The following is a 16302-nucleotide window of genomic DNA, read 5'->3' as shown; positions in this document are numbered from 1 at the left end:
AAAGATGGATGAACTTATGAAATTGTTTGCTACTAAGGGTGCTTATATTGATCCCAGTGATATGCCTTTGTCTACTTTGATTGAGAATAATAATGAATCTTTGGATGTGAATTTTGTTGGTAGGAATAATTTTGGTAACAATGCTTATAGAGGAAACTTTAATCCTAGACCGTTCCCTAGTAATTCCTCTAATAATTATGGAAATTCCTACAATAATTCTTATGGTAATTTTAATAAGATGCCCTCTGATTTCGAGAATAGCGTTAAAGAATTTATGATCTCTCAAAAGAATTTTAATGCCTTGCTTGAAGAAAAATTGCTTAAAGTTGATGATTTGGCTAGGAATGTTGATAGACTTTCGCTTGATGTTGATTCTTTGAAACTTAGATCTACTCCGCCTAAGCATGATATCAACGAGTCTCTCAATGCTATGAGAATTTCCATTGATGAGTTCAAATAAAGAACCGCTAGATTGCGTGCTAAGTAAGATTGCTTTGTAAAAGCGTGTTCTTCTAGTTTTCATGAAAATAATGATGAAGATCTAAAAGTTATTGATGTGTCTCCTACTAAATCTTTGTTTTGCAATCTGAATCTTAATAATGATGGGACTGGAGATGAGTCAACTTTAGTTAAAAGGCGTCCCAATGATTTGGAGTTTTTAGATCTTGATGCTAAATTTGGTAAAAGTGGGATTGGAGAGGTCAAGACTTTAAATAGCATTGAACCCACTATCTTGGATTTCAAGAAATTTAATTATGATAATTGTTCTTTAGTAGATTGTATTTCCTTGTTGCAATCCGTTTTGAATTCTCCTCATGCTTATGGTCAAAATAAAGCTTTTACCAAACATATTGTTGATGCCTTGATGCAATCTTATGATGAAAAACTTAATTTGGAAGTTTCTATACCAAGAAAACTTAATGATGAGTGGCAAACTACTATAAAGATTAAAATTAAAGATCATGAGTATTATGCTTTATGTGATTTGGGTGCTAGTGTTTCCACGATTCCGAAAACTTTATTTGATATTCTAGGTTTCCATGATCTTGATGATTGCTCTTTAAATTTGTACCTTGCGATTTCCACCATTAAGAAACCTATGTGAAGGATCGATGATGTTCTTATTGTTGCAAATAGGAATTATGTGCCCATAGATTTTACCGTTCTTGACATAGATTGCAATCTTTCATGTCCTATTATTCTTGGTAGACCTTTCCTTATAACGATTGGTGCAATTATTGATATGAAGCAAGGAATATTAGATTCCAATTTCCATTAAGGAAAGGCATGGAGCACTTTCCAAGAAAGAAAGCCAAATTACCTTATGGATCTATCATGCGAGCTACTTATGAATTGAGTGCCAAATATGGCACTACTTAGATCTATCCTCGCTTTTATGCCTAGCTAGGGGCGTTAAATGATAGCGCTAGTTGGGAGGCAACCCAATTTTATTTTAGTTTTTAGTTTTTGCTTCTGTTTAGTACTAAATTTTTCATCTACCTTCTGTTTATATGTGTTTTCATGTTTTAATTAGTGTTTCTGCCAAGTAGAACCTATAGGATAACCTATGGTGATAGTTAATCTGATTCTGCTGAAAAACAGAAACTTTGCATGCACGAAAACAATTTTAGTAATTCAAAGGAACGTGATTTTGCGTTGATTCTTTTTACTGTAGATCAATAGAAAAATTGCCCAGGACTTCCTATTTTGGTAGGAGTTCTAGAGTTCCATAAGTATTCGAGAGTTACAGATTGCTACAGACTGTTCTGTTTTTGACAGATTTTGCTTTTCGTGTGTTGTTTGCTTATTTTGATGCATCTATGGCTAGTATTGAGTGGTATGAACCATAGAGAAGTTGGAATACATTAGGTTTAACACCAATATAAATAAAGAATGAGTTCATTACAGTACCTTATGTGGTGGTTTTTCTTTCTTGCACTAACGGAGCTTATGAGATTTCCTGTTGAGTTTTGTGTTGTGAAGTTTTCAAGTTTTAGGTAAAGATTTGATGGACTATGGAATTAGGAGTGGTAAGAGCCTAAGATTGGGGATGCACATGGCACCCCAAGATATTCAAGGATAGACAAAAGCCTAAGCTTGGGGATGCCCTGGAAGGCATCCCCTCTTTCATCTTCGTCTATCGGTAACTTTACTTGGAGCTATATTTTTATTCACCACATGATATGTGTTTTGCTTGGAGCGTCTTGTATGATATTAGTCTTTGCTTTTTAGGTTACCACAATCATCCTTGCTGTACACACCTTTTGGGAGAAACCCACTTGATTGGAATTTATTAGAATACTTTATGTGCTTCACTTATATCTTTTGAGCTAGATAAATTTTGCTCTAGTGCTTCACTTATATCTTTTAGAGCACGGCGGTGGCTTTATTTTGTAGAAATTTTTAATCTCTCATTATTCACTTATATTATTTTTAGAGTCTCTTAGAACAGCATGGTATTTGCTATGGTTATAAAATTGGTCCTAGAATGATGGGCATCCAAGTTGGGTATAATAAAAACTATCATAGGAAGTGAATTGGATGCTATGATCAATTTGATACTTGATAATTGTTTTGAGACATGGAGGTGGTGATATTAGAGTCATGCTAGTTGGGTGATTATGAATTTAAAGAATGCTTGTGTTGAAGTTGGCAAGTCCCGTAGCATGCACATATGGTAAAAGTTGTGTAACAAATTTGAAACATGAGGTGTTCTTAGATTGTCATCCTTATGAGTGGCGGTCGGGGACGAGCGATGGTCTTTTCCTACCAATATACCCCCTAGGAGCATGTGCGTAGTGCTTGGTTTTTGATGACTTGTAGATTTTTGCAATAAGTATATGAGTTCTTTATGACTAATGTTGAGTCCATGGATTATACGCACTCTCACCGTTCCATCATTGCTGGCCTCTTCGGTACCGTGCATTGCCCTTTCTCACCTTGAGAGTTGGTGCAAACCATCCAAACCCCGTGATATGATATTCTCTATCACACATAAGCCTCCTTATATCTTCCTTAAAACAGCCACCATACCTACCTATTATGGCATTTCCATAGCCATTCCGAGATATATTGCCATGCAACTTTCCACTGTTCCGTTCATCATCATGACGCATATCATCATTGTCATATTGCCTTGCATCATCATGTAGTTGACATCCTATTTGTGGCAAAGCCACCATGCATAATTTTTCATACATTTTACTCTTGATTCATTGCCCATCACGGTACACCGTCGGAGGCATTCATATAGAGTCATATCTTGTTCTAGTTTTGAGTTGTAATTCATGAGTTGTAAATAAATAGAAGTGTGATGACCATCATTATTAGAGCATTGTCCCCAAATAAAAAAAAGAAAGGCCAAATAAAAAAAGGAAGGCCCAAAAAAAAAGAAAATAAGAAGGGGGCAATGTTACTATCCTTTTCCACACTTGTGCTTCAGAGTAGCACCATGTTCTTCATATAGAAAGTTTTTCATGTTTTCACTTTCATATACTAGTGGGAATTTTTCATTATAGAACTTGGCTTGTATATTCCTACGATGGGCTTCCTTAAAATGCCCTAGGTCTTCGTGAGCAAGCAAGTTGGATGCACACCCACTAGTTTCTTTTGTTGAGCTTTCATATATTTATAGCTCTAGTGCATCCGTTGCATGGCAATCCCTACTCCTCATGTTGACATCAATGGATGGGCATCTCCATAGCCTGTTGATTATCCTCGTCAATATGAGACTTTCTCCTTTTTTGTCTTCTCCACACAACCTCCATCATCACATTCTATTCCACCCATAGTGCTATATCCATGGCTCACGCTCATGTATTTGAAAAAAGTTTGAGATTATTTAAGTACGAAACAATTGCTTGGCTTGTCTTCGGGGGTGTGCAAGATGGGAGCATTTTTGTGTGACGAAAATGAAGCCTAGCCTAACTATATGATTTTGTAGGGATGAACTTTCTTTAGCCATGTTATTTTGAGAAGACATGATTGCTTTGATTAGTATGCTTGAAGTATTACTATTTCTTATGTCAATACGAACTTTTATTTTGAATCATTTGGATCTGAACATCCATGCCACAATAAAGAAAATTATATTAAGAATTATGCTAGATAGCATTCCACATCAAAAAATCTGTTTTTATCATTTACCTACTCGAGGATGAGCAGGAATTAAGCTTGGGGATGCTTGATACGTCTCCAACGTATCTATAATTTTTTATTGTTTCATGCTATTATATTACCCGTTTTGGATGTTTATGGGCTTTACTTTATCATTTTTGGGACTAACCTACTAACCAAAGGCCCAACCCGAATTGCTATTCTTTTGCCTATTTCAGTGTTTCGAAGAAAAGGAATATCAAACAGAGTCCAAACAGAATGAAACCTTCGGGAGCGATCTTTTTCGAACAAACGTGATCCAGAGGACTTGGAGTGGAAGTCAAGAAACAAGCGAGGCGGCCATGAGGGTGCCCGGCGCGCCCCCTACAGGTGGGCGCGCCCCCCACCCTTGTGGGCCCCTCGAGCGACCACCAACCTACTTCTTCCTCCTATATATACCCTTATACCCCAAAACCATCGAGGAGCACCACGAAAAACTATTTCCACCACCGTAACCTTCTGTATCCGCGAGATCCCATCTTGGAGCCTTCGTCGGCGCTCCGCCGGAGGGGGAATCGATCACGGAGGGCCTCTACATCCTCTCCAAGGCCCTTCCGATGAGTTGTGAGTAGTTTACCACAGACCTTCGGGTCCATAGTTATTAGCTAGATGGCTTCTTCTCTCACTTTGAATCTCAATACAAAGTTCTCATTGATCTTCTTGGAGATCTATTCGATTTAACTCTTTTTGCGGTGTGTTTGTCGAGATCAGATGAATTGTGGGTTTATGATCAAGTTTATCTATGATAAATATTTGAATCTCCTCTAAATTCTTTTATGTGTGAGTTATCTTTGCAAGTCTCTTTGAATTATCAGTTTAGTTTGGCATACTAGATTGATCTTTATTGCAATGGGAGAAGTGCTTAGCTTTGGGTTCAATCTTGCGGTGTCCTTTCCTAGTGACAGTAGGGGCAGCAAGGCACGTATTGTATTGTTGCCATCGAGGATAAAAAGATGGGTTTTATATCATATTGCATGAGTTTATCCCTCTACATCATGTGATCTTTCTTAATGCGTTACTCTGTTCTTTATGAACTTAATACTCTAGATGCATGCTGGATAGCGGTCGATGTGTGGAGTAATAGTAGTAGATGCAGAATTGTTTCGATCTACTTGTCACGGACGTGATGTCTATATACATGATCATGCCTAGATAATCTCATAATTATTCGCTTTTCTATCAATTGGTCGACAGTAATTTGTTCACCCACCGTAATACTTATGCTTTCTTGAGAGAAGCCACTAGTGAAACCTATGGCCCCCGGGTCTATCTCTTATCATATAAGCTTTCAATCTACTTTTATTTGCATCTTTTACTTTTCCAATCTATATCATAAATGTACCAAAAATATTTATCTTATCATGTTATCTCTATCAGATCTCACTTTCGCAAGTGGCCGTGAAGGGATTGACAACCCCTTTATTGCGTTGGTTGCAAGTTCTTGTTTGTTTGTGTAGGTGTGTGGTACTTTTGAGGAGCCTCCTACTCGATTGATACCTTGGTTCTCAAAAACTGAGGGAAGTACTTACGGTACTATTGCTGCATCGCCCTTTCCTCTTCAAGGAAAACCAACGCAAGCTCAAGACGTAGCAGTTATCAGCTACGGGGTTCTCTGCTCCTTTCCTATCAGTGATATGAAATCAAATTCTTGTAGCAGAAGAACCCACCTAATGAGTCTAGGTTTTGCAACTTTCTTTTCCATAAGATATTTTATTATAGCAGCATGATCGGTGTGAACAATTACTTTAGAATCAGAAATGTAAGATCTAAATTTATCATAAGCAAACACCACTGCTAAGAATTCTTTTTCAGTAGTAGCATAATTTCGTTGAGCACTGTCTAGAGTTTAGTACCATAATGAATAACATTCAGTTTTTTATCAACTCTTTGTCCTAGAACAGCACCAACAACATAATCACTAGCATCACACATAATCTAAAAAGTCAAGTTACAATCAGCTGGTTGAACAACATGTGCGGTAATTAAGGCTTTCTTTAGTGTTTCAAAGGCTTCTAAACAATCATCATCAAACACAAAGGGAATATCCTTTTGCAAAATATTCGAAGAGGCCTAGAAATTTTAGAAAAGTCCTTGGTAAACCTCCTATAGAAACCAGCATGACCAAGGAAACTACGAATAGCTTTGATATCTTTAGGACATGGCATTTTCTCAATTGCATCAACCTTGGCTTTGTCCACCTCAATGCCTCTTTCAGAAATTTTATGGACCAAAACAATACCTTTGTTAACCATAAAGTGGCACTTCTCCCAATTCAAGACAAGATTTGTTTGTTCACATCTCTGCAAAACTCGACCAAGATTGCTTAAACAATCATCAAAAGACTACCTATAGACGGAAAAGTCATCCATGAAAACCTCAACAATCTTTTCACAAAAATCAGAGAATATAGAATTCATACATCTTTGAAAGGTAGCAGGTGCATTACATAAACCAAATGGCATACGTCTATAAGCATAAGTTCCAAAAGGACAAGTAAAAGTGGTCTTTTCTTGATCAGGTTGCAAAACAGGTATTTGTGAAAAGCCAGAATATCCATCAAGAAAGCAAAAATGTGTGTGCTTAGATAATCTTTATAACATTTGATAATAAAGGGAGGAGTGTAATGATCTTTTCTAGTTGCTTTGTTTAATTTTCTATAATCAATTACCATCCTATAGCCTGTGACAATTCTTTGTGGAATGAGCTTATTCTTATCATTAGGAACAACAGTAATACCTCCCTTCTTAGGGACACAATGAACAGGACTTACCCATCTACTATCAGCTACAGGATAAATTATACATGCATCCAAAAGTTTCAATATTTCCATTCTTACCACTTCTTTCATCTTCGGATTTAACCGACATTGGTGATCAACAACGGGTTTAGCATCAGGTTCCATATTAATCTTGTGCTGACATAGAGTGGGACTAATGCCCTTAAGATCATCAAGAGTATATCCAATAGCAGCTCTACGCTTCCTTAGAACTTTCAATGATCTTTCTTCTTCATGTTCTGAAAGGTTAGAACTAATAATAACAGGATATATCTTTTTCTCATCGAGGTAAGCATATTTCAAAGTGTCTGGCAATTGTTTTAATTCAAACACAGGATCACCTTTAGGTGGAGGAGGACCTCCTAGAGTTTCAATAGGCAAATTGTGTTTAAGCAGAGGTTGTTCGAAAAAGATTCTATCTATTTCATTTCTTTCACGCATATGCAAATCATTTTCATGGTCTAGCAAATATTGTTCCAAAGGATCAGTAGGAGGAACAACAATAGAAGCAACACCAATAATTTCATCCTTATTAGGCAAATCTTTCTTATGAGGTTGTCTACTAAACTTGGAAAAATTAAATTCATGTGATTCATCACCAAAGCTAACACTAACAATTTGTTTCTCACAATATATTTTGGCATTGACGGTGTTCAAGAAAGGTCTGCCAAAGATAATGGGACAAAAGTCATCTTGTGGGGAGCTAAGAACAAGTAAATCAGTAGGGTATTTTATTTTCCCACACAAGATTCAACATCTCTAAGAATCCCAATTGGTGATATAGTATCCCTATTGGCAAGTTTAATAGTGACATCTATGCCCTCTATTTCAGTAGGTGCTATTTAATTCTTAATTTATTTATACAAGGAAAAAGGAATAGCACTCACACTAGCACCTAGGTCACATAACCCATGATAACAGTTATCTCATATCTTAACTGAGATAATAGGCATGCCAACAACTGGTCTATGTTTATCCTGTTTATCAGGTTTGGCAATTCTAGAAGCTTCATCACAGAAGTAAATAACATGCACATTGATATTATCAACTAAGAGATCTTTAACCATAGCAACACTAGGTTCAACTTTGATTTGTTCTGGTGGTTTGGGTGTTCTAACATAACTTTTGTTAACCATAGTTGAAGCTTTAGCATGTTCCTTCATCCTAACAAGGAAAGGTGGTTTTTCACTATAAGCAATGGGAACAACTGGATCAACATTGTAAATGATAGTTTCTTCTTTAGCTTTTACCGGTTCTTTAAATTCTTCTTCAATAGGTGGATGACATTTAAACCACTTCTCCTTAGGGAGATCAATATGAGTAGCAAAAGATTCATAGAAGGAAGCTACTATCTCAGATTTCTTAGGTTCAATACCTGACTCTTTACCTTCGTCGAGTTCCCAATCTTCAGAGTTGCGTTTAATTCTTTCTAAAAGATTCCATCGGAATTCAATAGTCTTCTTCGTAAAAGAATCAGTACAAGAAGTATCGAGCATGAATTGATCATTACGAGAAAGCCGAGCATAAAAATTCTGAATAATAATTTCTCTTGAGAGCTCATGATTGGGGCATGAATATAACATTGACTTAAGCCTCCCCCAATCTAGAGCGATACTTTTGCCTTCACGTGGCCAAGAATTATATATATAATTCTGATCATGATGAACTAGATGCATAGGATAATTTTTTTGATGAAATTCCAATTTCAACCGATTCTGGTTCCAAGATCCACTATCATCGCATAGCCTATGCCATGTCAATTCTTTTCCCTTAAAAGATAAAGGGAAAACCTTCTTCTTAGCTTCATCTCCGTGTAAACCTTCAACCTTAAACAATCCACAAATTTCATCCACATATATCAAGTGCATATAAGGATATTTGGTTCCATCTCCTACATAAGGATTAGCTAGCAGTTGTTCTACCATACCCGACGGAATTTCATATTCAATATTTTCAGTAGGTGCAGTAGGTTGAGGGGTAACTAATTGTGGTTCCGGTCGAGGTGAAGATACCCCGAACAAACCCCTCAAAGGATTGTTTTCTAGTAGCAAGTGAAAATAAATTTTAGCACGTAGTAATAATGTTTCCTTACCAATTTCCACTTACCAAGAGCGCTTAACTCCCCGGCAACGGCGCCAGAAAATAGCCTTGATGACCCACAAGTATATGGGGCAATTGTAGCCTTTTCGACAAGTAAGAGTGTCAAACCCAACGAGGAGCAGAAGGTAATGACAAGTGGTTTTCAGCAAGGTAATGTCTGCAAGTGCTAAAATTGTAAGAAGCGCAGTAGTTTGATAGCAAGATAATTTGTAACGAGCAAGTAATGATAGTAGTAACAAAAGTGCAGCAAGGTATCCCAATACTTTTGAGGCAAAAGACAGGCCAAAACGATCTCTTATGATAAGCAAAGTGTTCTTGAGGGTACACGGGAATTTCATCTAGTCACTTTCATCATGTCGGCTTAATTCGTGTTTGCTACTTTGATAATTTGGTATGTGGGTGGACCGGTGCTTAGGTTCTCTTCTTACTTGAACAAACCTCCTACTTATGATTAACCCTCTCGCAAGCATCCGCAACTATGAGAAAAGTATTAAGAATAAATTCTAACCATAGCATTAAACTTTTGGATCCAATCGGTCCCTTACGGAATAGCGCATAAACTAGGGTTTTAGCTTCTGTCACTCTCTCAACCCAGCATCTAATAACTACTCCACAATGCATTCCCTTAGGCCCAAATATGGTGAACTGTCATGTAGTCGACGTTCACATGACACCACTAAGAGAATGACAACATACATATCATCAAAATATCGAACACATATCAAGATCACATGATTACTTGCAGCATGATTTCTCCCGTGACCTCAAGAATGAAAGTAACTACTCACAAATGATAATCATGCTCAAGATCAGAGGGGTATTAAATAGCATAATGGATCTAAACATATAATCTTCTGCCAAATAAACCATATAGTAATCAACTACAAGATGTAATCAATACTACTAGTCACCCACAAGCACCAATCTATAGTTCCGGTACAAAAATTGAACACAAGAGATGAACTAGGGTTTGAGAGGAGTTGGTGTTGTTGAAGATGTTGATGAATATAGCCCTCCCCATGATGGGAGAGTTGTTGGTGACGATGATGACGATGATTTCCCCCTCCGAGAGGGAAGTTACCCCGGCGGAATCGCTCCGCCAGAGGGCAAAAGTGCTCCTGTCCAAGTTCCACCTCGAGGCAGCGGTGCTTTGTCCCGAAAGACCTCCCCTTAATTATTTTAGGTCAAAATGACTTATATACTAGAAGATGGGCACCGGAGGTGTGCCGAGGAGGGCAGCACCCACCAGTGCGCGCCTGGGCCTCCTGGCGCACCCAGGTGGGTTGTGCCCACCTGGTGGTCCCCTCTGGTACTTATTTGCTCCAATAATTCTTAAATATTCCATATAAAATCCTCGGGAAGTTTCAGCTCATTTGGAGTTGTGCAGAATAGGTAGCTTGACGTAGCTTTTTCAGGTCCAGATTTCTAGCTGCCAGAATTCTCTCCCTTTGTGCATACCTTGCATATTATGAGAGAAAAGGCATTAGAATTACTCCAACAAGTATTATTATACAATAAAACAACATAAATAAAAGTAGGAAAACGTGATGCAAAATGGACGTATCACCTAGCGACCCACTCATCCTTTGAACTTTTGAACATGCGTAGGAAGCAAGCAAGGCATGCTTCCACCATCGCGAATCTATGGGTGTAGATGATGATGAACTCATCACCGGTGATGGTTCTAACCTAGTACTCAACGGCGATGATGGAGATTTTGGAGGCCATGGATTTTGGAGGCGGGTTAGGAGAAGTTGAACTAGTTTAATGTGGAAGGATGGGACGACTGGGAGCGAACTATTGTAAGGTAGAAGACGGGGACGAGTAGGGCGTGCGAACGGCGTGGGGTAGTGGCTTACCCGGTGGATAAACGACTGCATTTCCCCAAAGAGTTCTCGAGTACTATGCGGTACCCACTAGATGTCATGTCTACTAGACCCATATTGTTGGCCTTATGGTATAGCTTCTGCGTGTTCACACGCCATGCCGGCCCATGCATGTAACTTCACTTAATTCCCTCAACCATCATTCCTCCCACGACCTTTGCCTCCCTGCGCGGTCACGCCCTTTCAGACTTTGGTCGGCTATAAATGAGCATTTTTTTGCCTACTCCGCATGCATGATACTCCCTCTAGTCCTTTTTACTCCACGTAAGATTTGTGTCAGGTCGAAGTTTTCAAAGTTTTTGACCAAATTTATACTAAAAATATCAATATCTACAATACCAAATATATATTTTATGAAACTACATTTCATAATGAGTATAAAAATATTTATTTGACATTGTGAATGTTTATACATTTTTCTATAAGTTTGGTCAAAGTAGAGGTACATTGACTTCAGACAACCTTATATGCACAATGCAGACTAGTTCCTCCGTCCAGGTGCGTGCCATGTCCTATCTAGTCATCACAACAAGGTTAGCTATCAGAGTACTACTACCTCCCACCTAGTTTAAAGGGCTCGATTCAAAAATTTCACCTACTCTTACCAAGATAGATGCGGTGGAATAGTTTTTGTAGTCTGCAAAAGTACTCAATTAATGCTCTTGTTCTTCACAAAAAAATGTGTTTACCAATGCATTACCGCATTGCATGCATGCATGAACACTAGTAAATGACAAAGATTTTTACATGCATTAGTTAATATTCTCTTTAGGCTACTCATAGTGGAAAGTATCATATACTAGTATCATGTGCATGATACTAGTGTATGATACGGGGCTACCTTTATAGTGCCATGCATGACACAAAGTAGCATAGTATTTAACATGACACGGTATCTACCTATGTTACTCTAACCCCCTCTCTTCTTTAATTATTTGCCACATCAGCATGTTCGCTATTCCCATGTGCATGATACCAGCTAAGATACCACCACTATGGCCAGCCTTAATCATCACATGCAATAATTCAGTGCACCTTGAAATCTGAACATGTGTGGGGCGTGTATGTCGGTGTACTAGAGTAGGGGTACCCTAGTATCCCGAACTTGTGCACGGGCAGTTGCAGCGCCCCGCGGCAAGGCTTGTCGGGTGACCGCCAAGGTCCTCCGTGGTTCCTCTGGAGCCATTCAAGAACAAAGTATTCAAGCCAAGGAGACAAGGCCCCGGCAAGAGGAGCTTGCCGGGAAGGCCAACCAAGGCATCTCAAGGAACTTGCCGCGACGCGCCACGCGTCCCGGCAAGGCCTGGTGAGCGACAAGCTTCCGGACGCGACAAGACAACGACCGCGGCAAGGCGCTTGCCGCGGCAAACAGCCACCCTGTACCCACGCTCCAGCACATCCACCGAGTGTCGCCCTGAGGCCTTTCCAGGCGCGCGTGGCGGAAGGCTATGCAGCCAGCGGTGCGCAGTGGCATGCGATGCTGACAAGATTGCCGTCGTGGCAAGCGATGGCGCCCCTGACGGTCCCTTTTTACACTGTTTGGGCGACGCAGACGGGCATTTAATGCCTTTGTACCCTGCCGTCAGGGTTAGGTAGGATACACTATACAGGTAGCTGTACCAACCACCTCTCTTTTTACATTCTTACCCTTGTTTACGTTGCCACCTGTCGGTGACCCCTTGAGCATATAAAAGGAGGCCCATGCGCAACGTAGAGGGGGGTTCAGCTTAGTTCGAAGCCAGAGAACACTCACGCTCGGTCTCGTTAGCTGCTCACGTGTACTGTAACACTCAGCACTCCCGAGCAAGAACACAATACAATCCGACAAGCAGCAGTAGGAGTGTTATCTCTCCGGAGAGCTCCGAAGCTGGGTAAACTGCTCGTGTGCTTCGCCTCGATCTGCTCTTCGTGCGACCTCCGCCCCCCGCCGAACCGAAAGGGGCTCGGTCCGCTGGTCCCATAGGTGTTCGAGGATCAGTTTCCCCGACATCTTTGGCGCGCCAGGTAGGGGGCGTCGAGGTTGTGTGAACCTGATCCGGCGTTCACACGAGCTAGATCTTCATTTTCTTCATCGACATGCCACCGAAGAAGAAGGCTTCGGCGACAAATGCGCCGTCCACGTCGATCCCACCACTACCGGAGCAAACGAGTGGTGGGGTAGATGCCGGCGGAAGAACAGACGCCGACGAGGGAGCTCACGACGCTACCAGGTCCAAGGGCAAGGCTGCGCAGACCTCGGCGTCCGTGCATGTACCGCGCCCATCTCAGGAGGCGCAGGACCGATAACGTCATGGTATTCGCAGTATCATACGTTTGTTGGACCAAGATCAAGCTGGTGGATCCCGGAGCGCTCAAGACCAGCATGCACGTCAACGTGCCGGCACGAGCGAGACACGGTCGCCCAGACGGGATACTGCTCCTTCTAACATAGTTAGAAGTCCGAGCATATCCCGCTCCTCGCGCCGTCCGCCACTGCCGCCCACTACTCCAGCAGAAGCTTTGGCGCGAGCTCAACTGCTCCTGGATTACCCTCCGACGTCAGACAAGATCGACGAATGGAGGGCCACCATTCAGAGTCTCATCGGCTACTCCAACGGCGACACTCCGTGGCAGCCGAGTACATCGCTGCCGCGGCAGGGCTGCCAGACACGAGCCGGTGGCGACGAAACCGGTGCGGGTGCAACCACCATGCACTCTCCTCCCCGAAGGCCAAGATCGCCGACTCGCCGAATCCACCTCGACAGCGACTCCACCGCATCATCGGATCCATGAGCTCGTCGCGACCAGCGCCAAGTTCTTCACGACCGACAACAAGAAGACGCTCGTACTCGCATCGAGCACCGAAGAGAAGCGCGGCGTCAATCAGACCAGCGCGCTGGGCCCTCTGTCGTCGTGCATGCGCCAGGGGAACCAGGCGACTTGCCGTACGTGGTAGGTTGCCCTGCGTTCACTCGTGAGCTGCGGCAAGTCCAGTGGCCCAGCAAGAAGAGTTTCAAGCCAGACGTACCAGAGAAGTATGACCGCAGGACGCACCCGTCGGAGTTCCTCAGCATCTACACCATCGCGGTGCAAGCTGCTGGGGGACGGGACGACAAGATCCTTGCCAACTACTTCCCACTGGTGCTCAAGCCCAACGTCAGATCCTGGCTCATGCACTTGCCGGATAACTCCATATCCTCCTGGGCGGATCTGTGCCATCAGTTTGTCGGCGCCTTTACAGGCGGCCACAAGCCTCATGGCCAAGAAAGTGACCTTCATCTGCTCGCCCAGAAGGAAGGAGAGCCTCTGTGCAAGTACATTCAGAGATTCAGCAATGTGCAGCACAACATCCCAGACGTCCACCCTGCCGCGGTAATCAGCGCATTCCATCAGAATGTGCGGAACCGTAGGATGCGGGAAGAGATGGCGATGTGCAAGATCAGAGACGTCAGTGAGCTATATGCCCTGGCCGACAAGTGTGCGCGTGCTGAGGAAGGGAGGAGACTCCCCGGAGAAAATGCAGGAGCAGGAGGATCTGATAGTGAGGAGACTGCCCCGGCAAAGAAAAACCGGCGGCGGAACAACAGGAAGAAGAAAGGCAAAGAGGTGCTAGTTGTTGAGCAGTCCGGCAATGGAGGTGGCGCCAACAAAGCCAAAGCTGGTGGCTCCGGCAAGGAGATTGCCGCAGAGGCTGTGGCGGTCGCCGACAAGAAGGACGGCAACAACAAGCAGTATTGCAAGATCCACCGCACTAAGGGCCATGATCTCCAGAGCTGCAAGAAGGTCGAGCAGCTTGTTGAGTAGCAGAAGGCTGAATACGAGCGACGCGACAAGGAGAAGGCCCAGGAAGGTGCTGCAGGAGCTGGCAAGAAACGTCCCGGCCGAGGAGGACGCCGCGGCAATGCCAAAAAGCGGCAAGGAGACAGACCTCCTCGCGGCCGCGACAAGGATGAAGACGACGATGACGACGAAGACATGGATGATGAGGAGACTGATGAGCAGGAGTTCCAGAAAGCCACGGAGGTCCTGTGCGTTGACGGTGGTGCTTCTCTGCATACTTCACACCGCCAGCTCAAGCAATGGGTGCAGGAAGTCAATGCAGCAGAACCACCCGTCGAGTCACGCAAGCCTCTGAAATGGTCCAGCACGCCTATCATCTTTGATATTGGGGACCACCCTGATCGCATAACTGCGGTCGGGTGCTTGTCGATGTTGGTTTCACCAACTAGCCGCCACCTCAAGGTCACTAAGATGCAAGTTGACGGCGGGGCCGGCTTGAATCTGATCTCCTCCGTGGTACTCCAGAAACTCCAGATCCCTGACAGCGAGCTCGAAGAAACCGGCACATTCCAAGGAATCAATCCGGGAAGGAGCAAGCCGAAGGGAAAGATCACGTTGCCGATGACATTTGGCAGCGAGTTGAACTTCAGAACTGAGAGGGTCACCTTTGACGTTGCTGATTTTCCATTGCCATACAATGGGATACTCGGCCGTCCAGCACTCGCCAAATTCATGGCGGCCTCTCATTATGCATACAACATACTGAAGATGCCAGGCCCGATAAGTGTCATCTCTGTCCCTGGTGACAAGAAGGATGCTCTTATCTGCGCCGACAAGATCTACCGGGAAGCAGCAGCCGCAACAGATCGCACATCACTTGCCGCTGAAGCTCCCGGGGGGAAGAAGAAGACCAAGTCCGGCAAGAGTTCTGATGCCCACTCCGGCAAGCGCACCTCTTCGGAGTGCTGCGCTACCGTCGAGGACGCACCATCGAGCTCCACCGGCAAGTGTAAGAAGGCAATGGCAGCTCCACCAGAGACCAAGAAGGTGTCCGCCAAGGAGGATGGCACTGGTGGTACCTTCACCATCAGTGCCACTCTCGACCCTAAATAGGAAAGCGCGCTCGTTGCTTTCCTGCGGGCGAATGTCGACGTGTTTGCATGGCAACCGTCTGACATCCCCGGTGTTCCCAGGGAAGTAATCGAGCACCACCTGGCCGTCTGTCCTCATGCGCGGCCCATCAAGCAGAAAGTCAGGAAGCAAGCAGTGGAGCGCCAAGAATTCATCGCAGAAGAAATCAAGAAATTGGAAGCAGCAGACCTTGTCAGAGGAGTGCTCCATCCTATGTGGTTGGCCAATCCTGTAGTCGTGCGCAAGGCTAACGGAAAATGGAGGCTTTGTATCGACTTCACCGATGTCAATAAAGCTTGTCCCAAAGACCCATTTCCCTTGCCGCACATCGATCAGATTGTTGACTCCACGGCCGGATGTGATTTGCTCTCATTTCTCGATGCATACTCAGGATACCATCAGATCTTCATGGCAGAAGAGGATGAGGAAAAGACCGCATTCATCACCCCATGTGGCACGTACTGCTTCGTACGGATGCCTTTCGGTTTGAAGAAT

Source organism: Triticum aestivum, chromosome 6B, assembly GCF_018294505.1.
Source record: "Triticum aestivum cultivar Chinese Spring chromosome 6B, IWGSC CS RefSeq v2.1, whole genome shotgun sequence".
NCBI lineage: Eukaryota > Viridiplantae > Streptophyta > Magnoliopsida > Poales > Poaceae > Triticum > Triticum aestivum.
This window is presented reverse-complemented; position numbering follows the sequence as displayed.